This window comes from Ammodytes marinus (genome assembly GCF_949987685.1).
Source record: "Ammodytes marinus genome assembly, chromosome: 1".
Lineage (NCBI taxonomy): Eukaryota > Metazoa > Chordata > Actinopteri > Uranoscopiformes > Ammodytidae > Ammodytes > Ammodytes marinus.
Window position 1 is genome coordinate 34487159 of NC_137230.1, and position 11803 is coordinate 34498961.

At 40.2% G+C, this 11803-nt stretch overlaps 1 protein-coding gene across 2 annotated transcripts in view; it reads left to right on the forward strand.

Annotated features, from left to right (window-relative positions):
- The window catches only part of cd276 (CD276 molecule), a 125847-nt gene extending 114252 nt beyond the window's left edge, over positions 1 to 11595 (forward strand). For both annotated transcript variants that reach the window (XM_080033284.1, XM_080033285.1), the window contains exon 10: positions 9149 to 11595. The gene's annotated coding sequence lies outside the window, so the exon portion shown is untranslated. The remainder of the gene's footprint in view (positions 1 to 9148) is intronic.
- Positions 11596 to 11803: the final 208 nt, after the last annotated feature.

The following is an 11803-nucleotide window of genomic DNA, read 5'->3' on the forward strand; positions in this document are numbered from 1 at the left end:
TCTGTGTATCCCTGTTAAATGTAAAATCAGTGACGTAAATGTGTGACGGTTGTGTCGGTTCACATTACAGGGTGACAGTCACCTTCATGCTGTATATGGAGGACGTCCAGGGTCTGGCAAATTGAATTAGAGCATTTCTTTATTGAATAAATCAATGTACATTTAAAAACAGTAATTGCTTTCAAAATCGATTGAATTATTCCATTGTTAAAAAGAGGAACTAAAAATAGTTTACAATTGAAACTTAAAGCTGCAGTTGAGAGTTTCAGCCGTTGGGATCCCAACAAGAATACAGCTTTTAAAAATATAATTTCAAAGTAATTTCTGCAAAAATAATTGTTAATAGATTAAAGCAAAGCTCTATTTTAATTTCCACAACCCTCCACTTCCGCCATATGGCTGCATAATTATTATTATTATTTTTTAGATTAGTTTTTGGCATTTTCAAGCTTTATTTTGACAGTATGGAGAGAAACAAAGTTAAAATGGGGAGACAGATAGACGGGGGGATGACCTGCAGTAAAGGTCCACGGGTCGGAATCGAACCTGCAACCACTGCGACTGAGTCCACATTCCATGCGCTCTACCCACTACTCCACCGGAGCGCCCCATATCTGCATGAGTTAACAGCAAACATGGAAGACAGCCACATGGCGTGCCCTCCTGTGTAGCTCTTAATATTCACCAGACTAACATGGTATAAATGTTATAAACTTACCATTTGAGGGTTTGAGGGGGGCCGGCTTCCCACTGTTAGTGCATGAAATAATGAAAATGGCGCCTCTTTCTTCTCCCCCCTCCCTCTACCTTTCTTCCCTGGTATTCTGACTCACTCACTCACCTGGCCGTAGGGGTTTTACCACATGAGCCTCTTCAAACGCTCCTTTAGACTGAAGTGAAGCATCAAGATTAATGCACTCTCACGTCCCGGGCCTACAGGAGGGGGGGGGGGGGGGTATGTCTTATAATTAACACCGGGGGGGCTGCAGGCTGCTTTGGGAGAAGGGTTGAGGGTTGAGGGTGGGGTAGCAAGACCTTTGAAAAAGAGCTGATGAAGGTGGATGTGTTTTTTTTTTTTTTTTTTTTTTTGCGTGATGTATGCTACTGCTTTGGAATAACAGAGGGAGTGGTAACCTGTCATACACATCATACTCTAGCTTACGTTATCTTTATTTTGAACAATAAAAAATGATAAAGTCGTAACAAAAGGAAAAACTATACACACATACTGTCAAAGAGACTTTTGCAACTCTGTTAAAGACACCATATGTAACAATTCCAACTCAAAACACCTCAGAGCTACCAGTTTCAAGGTTGGTCTAATAATACAATACCTTTAAACAAGGATATTTAAATGATATTGAGACATTAAATTGTGTAAATTGCAAAAAAAAATGGAAAAAATTATGTGTTCTAAAACTTTTTGACAAGTAGCGAATGTGTAAAACTACAACGTGTCGTATTTGCACTTCACTTTTCGGTACAACATGTTAATTCAAAGGTTGGTCTAATACAACAATAACTTTCAACAAGGATACTTAAAGAATATTGAGACATTTAGGATAGTATGAGGAACTTTTAAGTGTGGGAAAAAAAACTGTCAAAAACATGATGAAATTACCTGTAACAGCAAACGAGACCATTAGTGAAGAGAATGCTATTTTTATAACGTTATTATTAATGCCTGTTCTCAGATATGATCGCCCCTCATCCCCATTAAACTGAATAAAAAGTGGAACATCAACATTTGAGGTGTTCTAACACTTTCTGACAAGTAGCGTATCTGTAAAAACTACAAGGTGTAGTATTAACACTTGTCTCTCTGATACAGCGTGTTAATTAGCTTCCAACCTGATAGCAGTATGATATCCTTTTCTCAGCTAAATCGTAAAAAAAAAAAAACATAATGCCAAACTATTCCTCTCACAATCCAAATTGAGAAGACGTAAACTGAAATAAGCATGATTAAAAATCATTTAAAAAGTATCCAACTAGACAGTGATGGTTGTTTCCATTCATCGTTCAACTTTAAACCTGCAGTGTGTATAATTTTGGGTTTTATTTCCTAGCAGATTTTGTAGAAAGTAATTATAATATCCATAAGTACATTTAATTTAGTGCATAATAGCTGAATTTTTTTTTTTTTATTATTATTTTTTCCCTTAGAAAGGGTCTCATATATGTCCATATTTCTGCATATTTTGGACCAAGGCCTAGTGCCGCCATCTTGAAAGTGTCATAGTTGGAATGTCATCAGGTGCATTGTTTAAAATTTTGAATTGTTCTTGTCCTTGAAGGCCACTGTAGCTTCTGTTATTATTCAGAAGGGTTGGGGTTACCCAGGGAGCGTTGCATTCTAGAACTTTGTAGAACTTTCTTGATGATGTCATATTAACACTGCACCTTTAAGGCTAGAATTTAAAAAATATGTCTGATTTTCTGTTTTTATGTAACTGACTTCACAAGTTGTTTTAAGTTGCTGTATGAAGGAGGAAGAGACAATTAATCAGACAATTTCTGATTGGTCAAAGTTTACATAAGCGATACACTTTGAACAATCAGAGCGAGGCTTTCGATTCTCCGTTCTTATTGGCTGTTGGGATTCGAATCTCTATCCCAACTGCTATTTTCTCCCCAAATCATATACCCCAGCTTTAATTGCAAACACTTAACTGTATTTCCAGTGCCGTATTAAGAGGCATAACCCCGCACAGTTTACTTGAAGGCTATGTATTTACACACACGGTTAAGCCCTAATAATGATAGCCTCTTATACTGTATATTCCAACTCTGATGACGCTCAACTCTATTCCAATGATGTCCCAAACCCTTAATTTGTGTCTTGCAACTCTGACGGGGATCCTATTTTAATGGCAGCCCTATACTGTATACAGAGGCATGTAGGACATGTGTTGACAAGTTAATACCTCCTTTAAATATATGTGTAGTATGCACTGAGTATTTTACTTTAAGCCTAACAATTTTTAATTTTTAATCAATTTATTTTCGAAGATATAAAAAAAAAAAAATTGATAAAAGATCATACAGAAAACAACCAAAATTAATGAAGATAGAACACTTACTGCAGTCCTATCATGTCAAAAAAAATTATAATTTGGATTACATATCCGAAAAAAGGAGTGGGCAGAAGTATACAATTATAAACCCTTCGCACAGGGAAAATTGTCTTGGTTTGTTTTGATCATCTTGTGATCTGTTTAAGTTTAACCAAGGTTTGTCTGCCTCCTCATTATCCACACCACTTCTTCAAGGTTATTCCAAAGCATTTACTTTTACAGTCCCATGCCTGGCGCTCGTCTTTGATAGATATTTTTCCTTGTTTTTTGTGTTTTTCTGTTGGTGTCAAAAAGAGGGCAGGCCTAGTTGTTTTGTAGGTATTTAATGTTGATAGTTAGCCTGCTATCAGTGTATGAATGTGTGTGTGAATGATAACGTATACATGGGAACAGGTCTCCCTTGAAAATAAAGTCTTCCGGTCTCAATGGGATTTACCTGTATAAATAAAAGGTTTAAAATCCACAATCACTGATTAAAAAAAAAAGTGATTCTGACAACAAGCATTCTCCTGAATCACTGACTCCACCTTATTTCATTCTTTTTAAGATAATTTTTTGGCATTTTCAAGCTTTATTGGATAGTACAGAGTTGAAATGGGGAGAAAGAGAGACAGAGAGAGAGGGGGATGACCTACAGTAAAGGTCGATGGGTTGGATTTGAACCTGCGACCACTGTAACTAAGGAAGGAGCCAATATGGTACACGCTCTATCCACTACACCACCGGAACACCCCGACTGACTCCACCTTTAACTACTGATTGATTAACACTGTCAAATGGTCAAACAATGGGGGGAAGTTTGGGGAGCTACGGACAGGGGGATACGTCCATATATAGCACTTACATTTCAATGTAAATGAAGGAAAGTAAATTGGCACGCTGCGGATTCACCACGGTTCATTACATTAAATCCATCGCGGCCGCTGTTTCTTCCACGTGAACAGTCTCCCAACAGGCAAGGAGTAAATTAGTGTGGGATCTCGTGCTGCTGCTGTAAATGAATGTGTCCATCAGTGTGTGTGTGTGTGTGTGTGTGTGTGTGTGTGTGTGTGTGTGTGTGGCAGTGTGTGTGTGTGTGTGTGTGTGTGTCAAGGTGTTGGAATGGGGTTGGAGCCCTGACACACACTGCCTTAGATTATCAGGCACAGAGACGTTGATTGTTTTAACATTCCAGTTGGAGTTAACTTTTTTGATGGCCGGCGGTGCTTAGAATTCACAGAAAAAATACAGCTCCGTAAAAAAAATAAGAGACCAGTCTGGATTTTTCTTCAATCTTCATCTCTACAGTATATAACTTATTGAAAATGCTCTAAATGACAAAACATATATTTGAAATTAGTAGAAATGTTGTCATTAGTTTATATTATAAAACCAAAATGTTCATTCTACACAAACATATGCCTATACATAGTAAAACAAGAGACACTGAACATTTGGAGTGGTCTCTTAATTTTTTCCGGGGGCTGTATGTTTGAAGGTTGGTTGTTCGGGTTATTTTGTAGGATTTTAAAAGAGTGTGCTGCATATGTTAATCAAGTTTATTTCATTCCATTTTGTCACTGATCTCCTATCAAGAACTTTTAAAGGTGCAGTGTGTAATATGACATCATCAAGTAAGTTCTAGAAAGTTCTAGAATGCAACGCTCCCTGGGTAACCCCAACCCTTTCGAATAATAACAGAAGCTACAGTGGCCTTCAAGGACAAGAACAATGCACCTGATGACATTCCAACTATGACACTTTCAAGATGGCGGCACTAGGCCTTGGTCCAAAATATACAGAAATATGGACATATAGGGGAAGGTGGGGTGATTTGTGCATTTTGGAAGTTGCAAAACCCCTTGTTTCTAGAAAACCGTGGAAGAAATTGGAAATGTGACCACATATTTAAGAAGAGCCATCCATTTGACTCATCCTGTAAAGAAGGGAGACACAAGGAATAAGATATAAGCACATTTAAGCTCAAAAAACTGTGTTTTGCCTTTCAAAGTAAAATTTCCATGATCAAGGTTTTTTGATTATTGTGTCTGAACAATTATAGACACGTTTGAAAACATTTGACACATGTTTTAGTGCTTTGGTATGCTACACTTTGAGTCTATATAGTTAGCACAATGTCAACCCTAAATTGCTGCATCATGCCTATTATCCAAAATTCTGGGGATGGGGTGATTTGTGCGCAAGGGCCTGGGTGAGTTATAAGTAAGTAAGTAAGTAAAATGTAGTTATAAAAGCACATTTATGACAGTTTGCACTGTCCAAAGTGCTGTACATAGTGCATTCAGTAGGTAAACAATGAAGGTAAAATAACAATAACCAAAATAAAAGACGTAAAGCCCATACATCCACATAAACACAGATAGTAGTGCAGAGGTAAGTAAGTAGTGCAGAGGTTAATGGGGAGGAAACACCAGGGTGTACATATGGGTTTTGAGCCTTGATTTAAAGGCAGAAATGTAGGGGGAATCACATTTGTCAGGTGGCAGTTGGTTCCACAAGCACGGAGCAACTAGTGCAAAGTACATTTCTGAGAGTTGTGCCAGTGGCATGGCTGTATACGCTGGTCACCAAAAGAAAGTGATTGTCTACAGTAGCTCAGAAGAGAGTGACATCTCAATTCCACTTAACGACACCACTGATGAGAGTTCAGATGGCCAGAAAGATGATGATGGTGACTTTGTCATTGTGACACAATGACGCACAAATCACCCCACTACGTGGGGTGATTTGTGCTACAAGACAACTTTTTTTCCGAAAGCTATATTTCTTAAACAGTTTATTCCAGATCCAAAGTTTTTATTGCCAGGGATGCACAACATCCTGAAATATATGTACATATTTGAGTTGGAGACATAACTGTCAAGGCCTCACTTTAAAATCACTTGAGTAAAAAGTTGCACAAATCACCCCACCTTCCCCTATGAGACAAATGATAATTCAAAAAAAATGTCAGCTATTATGCACTAAATTAAATGTACTTGTGGATATTATAATTACTTTCTACAAAATCTGCTAGGAAATAAAACCCAAAATTCTACACACTGCAGGTTTAAATATTTCTGAAACAGTCTAGTTCTTCCTCTGATGATCATAAATGACGTGTAACAGCAAACAAGACCATCAGTATAAAGAATGCTATTTTTATATAGATATTATTAATAACTAAGTTTGGGTGTGATATCCTGGGAATTTATACACAACGATTAACTCTGAGCCTGTGTTTATGAATGGTACTAAATCAACGTTTACTTTGCTTCACCGTGGTCATATTACCATTATTAATCTGACATAGTCGCATATAAAAACATTACCTCAAAGCCATGCATCCTGCTGTCTCTCTTTCACTCTCTTCCCTAAACAAATGCGCTGCCTGCACACGCTAGCAAAGATCTTTAGGACAGCAGGCTCTCGTGTCTTAGAAACACTTCCGCTTTAGTCCAAAGGGGGCGCTAGAACCAACACAAACTGAAAGCTCCTCTTAGCTACTTTAAAATCATGACTCCACTTTGAAAAGCATAATCCTCAGATGTCTCTTGGTTCACACAAGGGAAAGATTTGAATATGATGTAAAAAAAAATGCAACGTGTCAAAATGATTGTTGTTGTGTTCGTTTGGGTGATGGATCGGTTGGCACGTCGGATTACCACATGACAGGCAGCGAATGAAAGGCCCACGAAATGCAGCGCCAGTGTTCCGTAAAACACACACACACACACACGCAGACACACACACACACACATACACACACACACACACACATACACACACACACACACACACACGTCTTGCAAGCTTTATTACAATTTGCAAATATTCCTATCATTTAGAATGACAGACGTTATTGCTGTTTCAAGTTTTTTTTTTCTTCCCTTTTTGACATGTGGAAGCTGTTACCGACCGTAGCCCCTGGGGGGTTGCGTTCAGGATTTATCCACATCACAGCAGCTTGCTGTCATGTGCGGGGAAAAAAAAAACTTAATAAACGGAGTATAATGAGCGTCAATTAGGAGACAGGAGAAAGCTCCACGATTTGAACTATTTTGGCTTTTCTTTTTTTCTCAGATGAGATTTTTCGGATAGAGACAGAGTGAGCGCTTCTAATGGGAGAATGAATACATGTGAAGTCAAATCAAACGCTTTTTGAACTTACAAGTTACAGTGGTATTCGTGTTGAAAAGTAGGTTCATGACAGGTTTAAGACAAGTGTAGCTAAGATCTTAATGTAGCAAGCAGAGCATAGGCGGTGTATACTCCCACTGCTGTGAGGCGGAGATGATTAGCTTCTCTTAGGGGGTATGAGAGAGAGTGTGTGAGTGTGTGTGTGTGTGTGTGTGTTTGTGTGTGTGTGTGTGTGTGTGTGTGTGTGTGTGTGTGTGTGTGTATGTGTGTGTGTCTTATGTCAGCTATCTCACCGAGAAACACAAATTAAAAGATCTATCGTGATGGGCAAGGTCTCTGTTTTCATTTAGAAGTCCGGGCCGCACGCTGACTAGCTTGAATAATGAATTTAAAAAAAAGCATGTAGAGTAGAGATGACTCTATTGCTTTTAGAAAAAAGGCTGGAAGTAGAGAGAGAGAGAGAGAGAGAGAGAGAGAGAGAGAGAGAGAGAGAGCTTCATGTGTGACATAATTAAATTCGGCCCAAGTTAATTCAAACTGTTTAATGATGCAGGGAGAACAATTTCTTTAGGCCGTGCTGTGGCAGTGTTGTTGTTGGGTTGGTGGGCTGGTCCGCAGGGGCTGTGTGTGTGTGTGTGTGTGTGTGTGTGTGTGTGTGTGTGTGTGTGTGTGTGTGTGTGTGTGTGTGTGTGTGTGTGTGTGTGTGTGTGTGTGTGTGTGTGTGTGTGTGTGTGTGTGTGTGTGTGTGTGTGTGTGTGTGTGTGTGTGTGTGTGTGTGTGTGAGTGAGTGAGTGGAAGTTCAGAGAGAGATGGAGAGGAGGGAGAGATGGAGAGAGACGTCAAGGTCGTAGCATCCTTGGAAACACAGGTGTAGATTTTGGGGGGTTGGGGCTCTGTACGTAAATGGGCATGTTACTAGCTACGGTGGGCCACTTTTTCTTTCTTTACATACTGAGACTATAGGCTGTGTATCAACACTAGATTTTTTTTTTTTCAGTATGGTCAAGTAGCAGATTGTGAGGAGGTATTCACTGAATTTGACAAGCATTCTCCAGAATCACTCAGTGCGTTTCCATGGCACAACTAGATTGGATTATCACATATATCGAACAAGACACTCGAACGGACCGTGTCACTTGTCTGAGTATACATGGCCTTTCAGAAATCGGATAAATGTCTGATGCATGGCTGTCTCCACTATGCTAGGTGGCGCTGTAGCCCTTTCAACCATGCTTTCAACAAGTGGTTTTAGAGCCACGTCCGGTTCTCTTCCGTCAATAACCCATGGTGTAGCCTATCACGCGCAGGCACACAAGCACAGAACGAGAAGTCCGATATGCGATATCCGATCCCTGTATACATGCAGAGAGAAAACCGACAATGAACAAATGATCTAGGTGTTCTTATCCGACTTCTCTTGTCTGTTATTGTGCCGATTTGTGTCCGAAGTAGATCGGATAAAGGTGTTTACATGCAGTTTAAAAGTCCTGTTGAGGTCTGATTCGTTTAGTTATCCGATTATGAGTCTGCATGTAAACGCACTGACTGACTCTACCTTTAATGTGTCCCCGACAATGTTAAATCAAAACCTACACCTAAGTTAACACAGCTTCTTATTGGTGTGATTGCATTTACTCAGTGATGCCAAATTTAAATTTTTTTTCTTTTCTTTTCTTTGATAACTTCAGTTGTTGTGTCTATTACTAAGAAATAATAACAGTAGAACCGCCTGTATAACCTTCATGTGAGGCCGATTCCTGCCTCCGTTTGCTTTCAATACTGTCTCCATCCTGCAGTGTTTCATTTATTCTTGCAAAAGCTAATAACCTCTCCCACTGCGAACAACCCAACATCAAACACATTGTAGTGTTGTGACCTGCCTGGTTAAATAAAGCTAAACAAATAAGCTAAAATAAACCCCCATTGTGTGTTTCTGTGTCTTTTTCATCCAGGAGTCGGTGGCCAGACGAGCGGGTAAAAAGAGAAGAAGCTGAGTGTGGCTGGCTGGCTGGCTTTAATCCCACTCCACCCATCCATCAAGCTGCGGAGAGACTATTTCAGACTCTCTATCTATCCATCCCTCCTTTCCCTGCTGAACGCCAGAGCAAGAAGATGAGTCCATCATCTCCGGCTCCTGACGAATAAAAAATAAAGACTTTTTTCCCCCCCCCCTCGAGTTCCCCGCCTTCAAAAAAACACATAAACACATCATGCGCCATTATTTCCTATTGCCCTCTATTCCCTTTGCTCGCTCTTGTCAACGGACAGGGGCAGGGGCAGTGAGCGAATGCTGTGAGCGATTCAATATTCAAGATTGTGTATTTGTCATATTGCATTACATTACATTACATATCATTTAGAAGACACTTTTAGACTGACTTACACCTAGGCAGTTAGCATTTAGGGTCTTGCCTAAGGACCTCCATTGGACTTCCCCCAATCTGACCTGGAATCACACCCTGGTTTGACCGTCCCGAATTCAGTGGTGTTACCTACTGAGCTATCCACCTGTCCAGCTATCATATAGCATAATTGCATATACAATGTGTTATCATATGTACACAAATGACAGCCTCTCTCTTGTCAACGGAAATGGTCCGCAGCAGTGATCAAATGCAGTTGATTCATGATCTACAGCTCTGGAAAATATTTAGATACCACTCACTGTCTCTCGTTTTACTCTTTAGAGCCATATGTTTGAGTAGAATGAAAATGTTGGTTTTTAAAATATAAACCACTGACATTTCTAGCAAATTCTAATAAATTTTTTGTCATTTAGAGCATTTTCAATAAGTTATGTAGAGATGAAGATTGAAGAAACATCCATATTGTTCTCTTAATTTTTTCCGAAGCTGTATGCACAACAATTACAGCAGCAAGTCGTTTGCATTGAAATTCTTGCATCCACAGGCTACTCAATTTTTTTTATCATTTATAATTTTTTTAATTTTCTATTGCCCTCTCTCATGTGTCAATGTAACTGGCCAAGGCAGTCAAGCGAATGCAATGTGTGAGTGACTTGTGTTGTGTGTATATATGCAAAAGAGGACGCTCCCTTTGAAAACTACAGGATGTGACAAGAATATACTTTTTTCCTCCGTCCCTTGGCTGACATCACTCGGTGTGTCTCTCGATGGGGGCGTGTGCCAGAGATCGTCCCGTCTAATAGGAAGTGAGACACTCAAAGAGATGACCCTCGCCGTGCCTGCAAGTAGCCTGTCAATGTCTCTCTGCCAGTGAGATAGAGAGAGAGAGAGAGAGAGAGAGAGAGAGAGATGGAAAGAGAGAGAGAGAGACAGCCCGACTCCTTCCATTACTCCTACACTTGCTAATTAGCGTCTGTCGTTAGGAGTAACTTGTACCTGTCAGTGTGCGCGCCCGCCCGCTCTCCTATATATTCAGCAACTTGAAGGAATTGAAATTGAACTCCAGCTAAGCTTCGACACACTGCAAATGGTGCATGGGATAAACCCCCTCCCCCCCCTCCCCCTGATTTTTTTTTCTCCTCACTGACCTGACAAGCCTTATATATATGTAAGAAATTGTTTTTAATGAACACGGACTATCTCGGCTTGTTTTCTACAGCTGGTGTGGAATGTGGAATCTCTTCAAGGCAAGAGGGGGGGGGGCAGTACAGGTTGTTTTTTATGCCTCATTTCCACTAAGCAGCACGGTTCGGTTTGGTATTGTAACGTTAGACCTGGATTGCATTTCCACTGTCGATAGCACCCTTACTAGGTAGGCAGGGTTTATGCCAGATGATCAGGGTACATACAGTCTATGGGTCAGAGCTGTTGAACGGCGCTGGCCACGGCTGCTATGGTGACATAATGGATAATGGATAGGATTTATATAGCGCTTTATTCCCTAAGGACTCAAAGGACATCATAGCAGCTACGTTACTATGGTTATATCGTAGGAGCGACGTAACTATGATGACATCATAGCAGCGGGACACAGTTTAGCCCACTGATTAATTCAATGAAAAGGAAACACACCACACAATAAACAGAGAGAGCTGCACGCCGACATATTTCTCTAAACACTAGATTCTTCACTCTTGCTGAGGTGACTACACACAGGGGTTTATCTCTCACACAGTAATCATTCTATCCACCAATCAACGGACTGCAGTGTGTAGCTCCACCCCTTTTGGGACCCTTTTGGACGGCTTGGTATCGCCAACGGAAGGGTGACAAAAATAGACAGTGGAAATGCAAATAAATGAATGCCAAACTGCACCGAAATGAGGCTTTATTGCTTTTTACATTTTTTTTACTGAGGTACTTGTGTAAGTCCCCTTGTGCCATACTATGTCCATGTATATGAATGCCAAAGACTTTTATTGTTTCCCAGGTAAACCCAACCAGTGCCTATTTTACATTAAAAAGAGACATGATTGTGAAACTTTCCCTGGTCATTTTGGTAATTATCGGGTCCCGTTCGCGAGGGGGTCACTTTGCGCCCGTCCAACCGTAACAAGGTCGAGTTTAAAGGTTCAGTTAGCGGAATGGTCCGTTTAGCTAACTTCCTGTCAGTTACTGGAGTTAGCAGTCCCCTCGCTCGTCCCTACGTCACCACATTAATGCACTGCGGTCTTCGAGCAG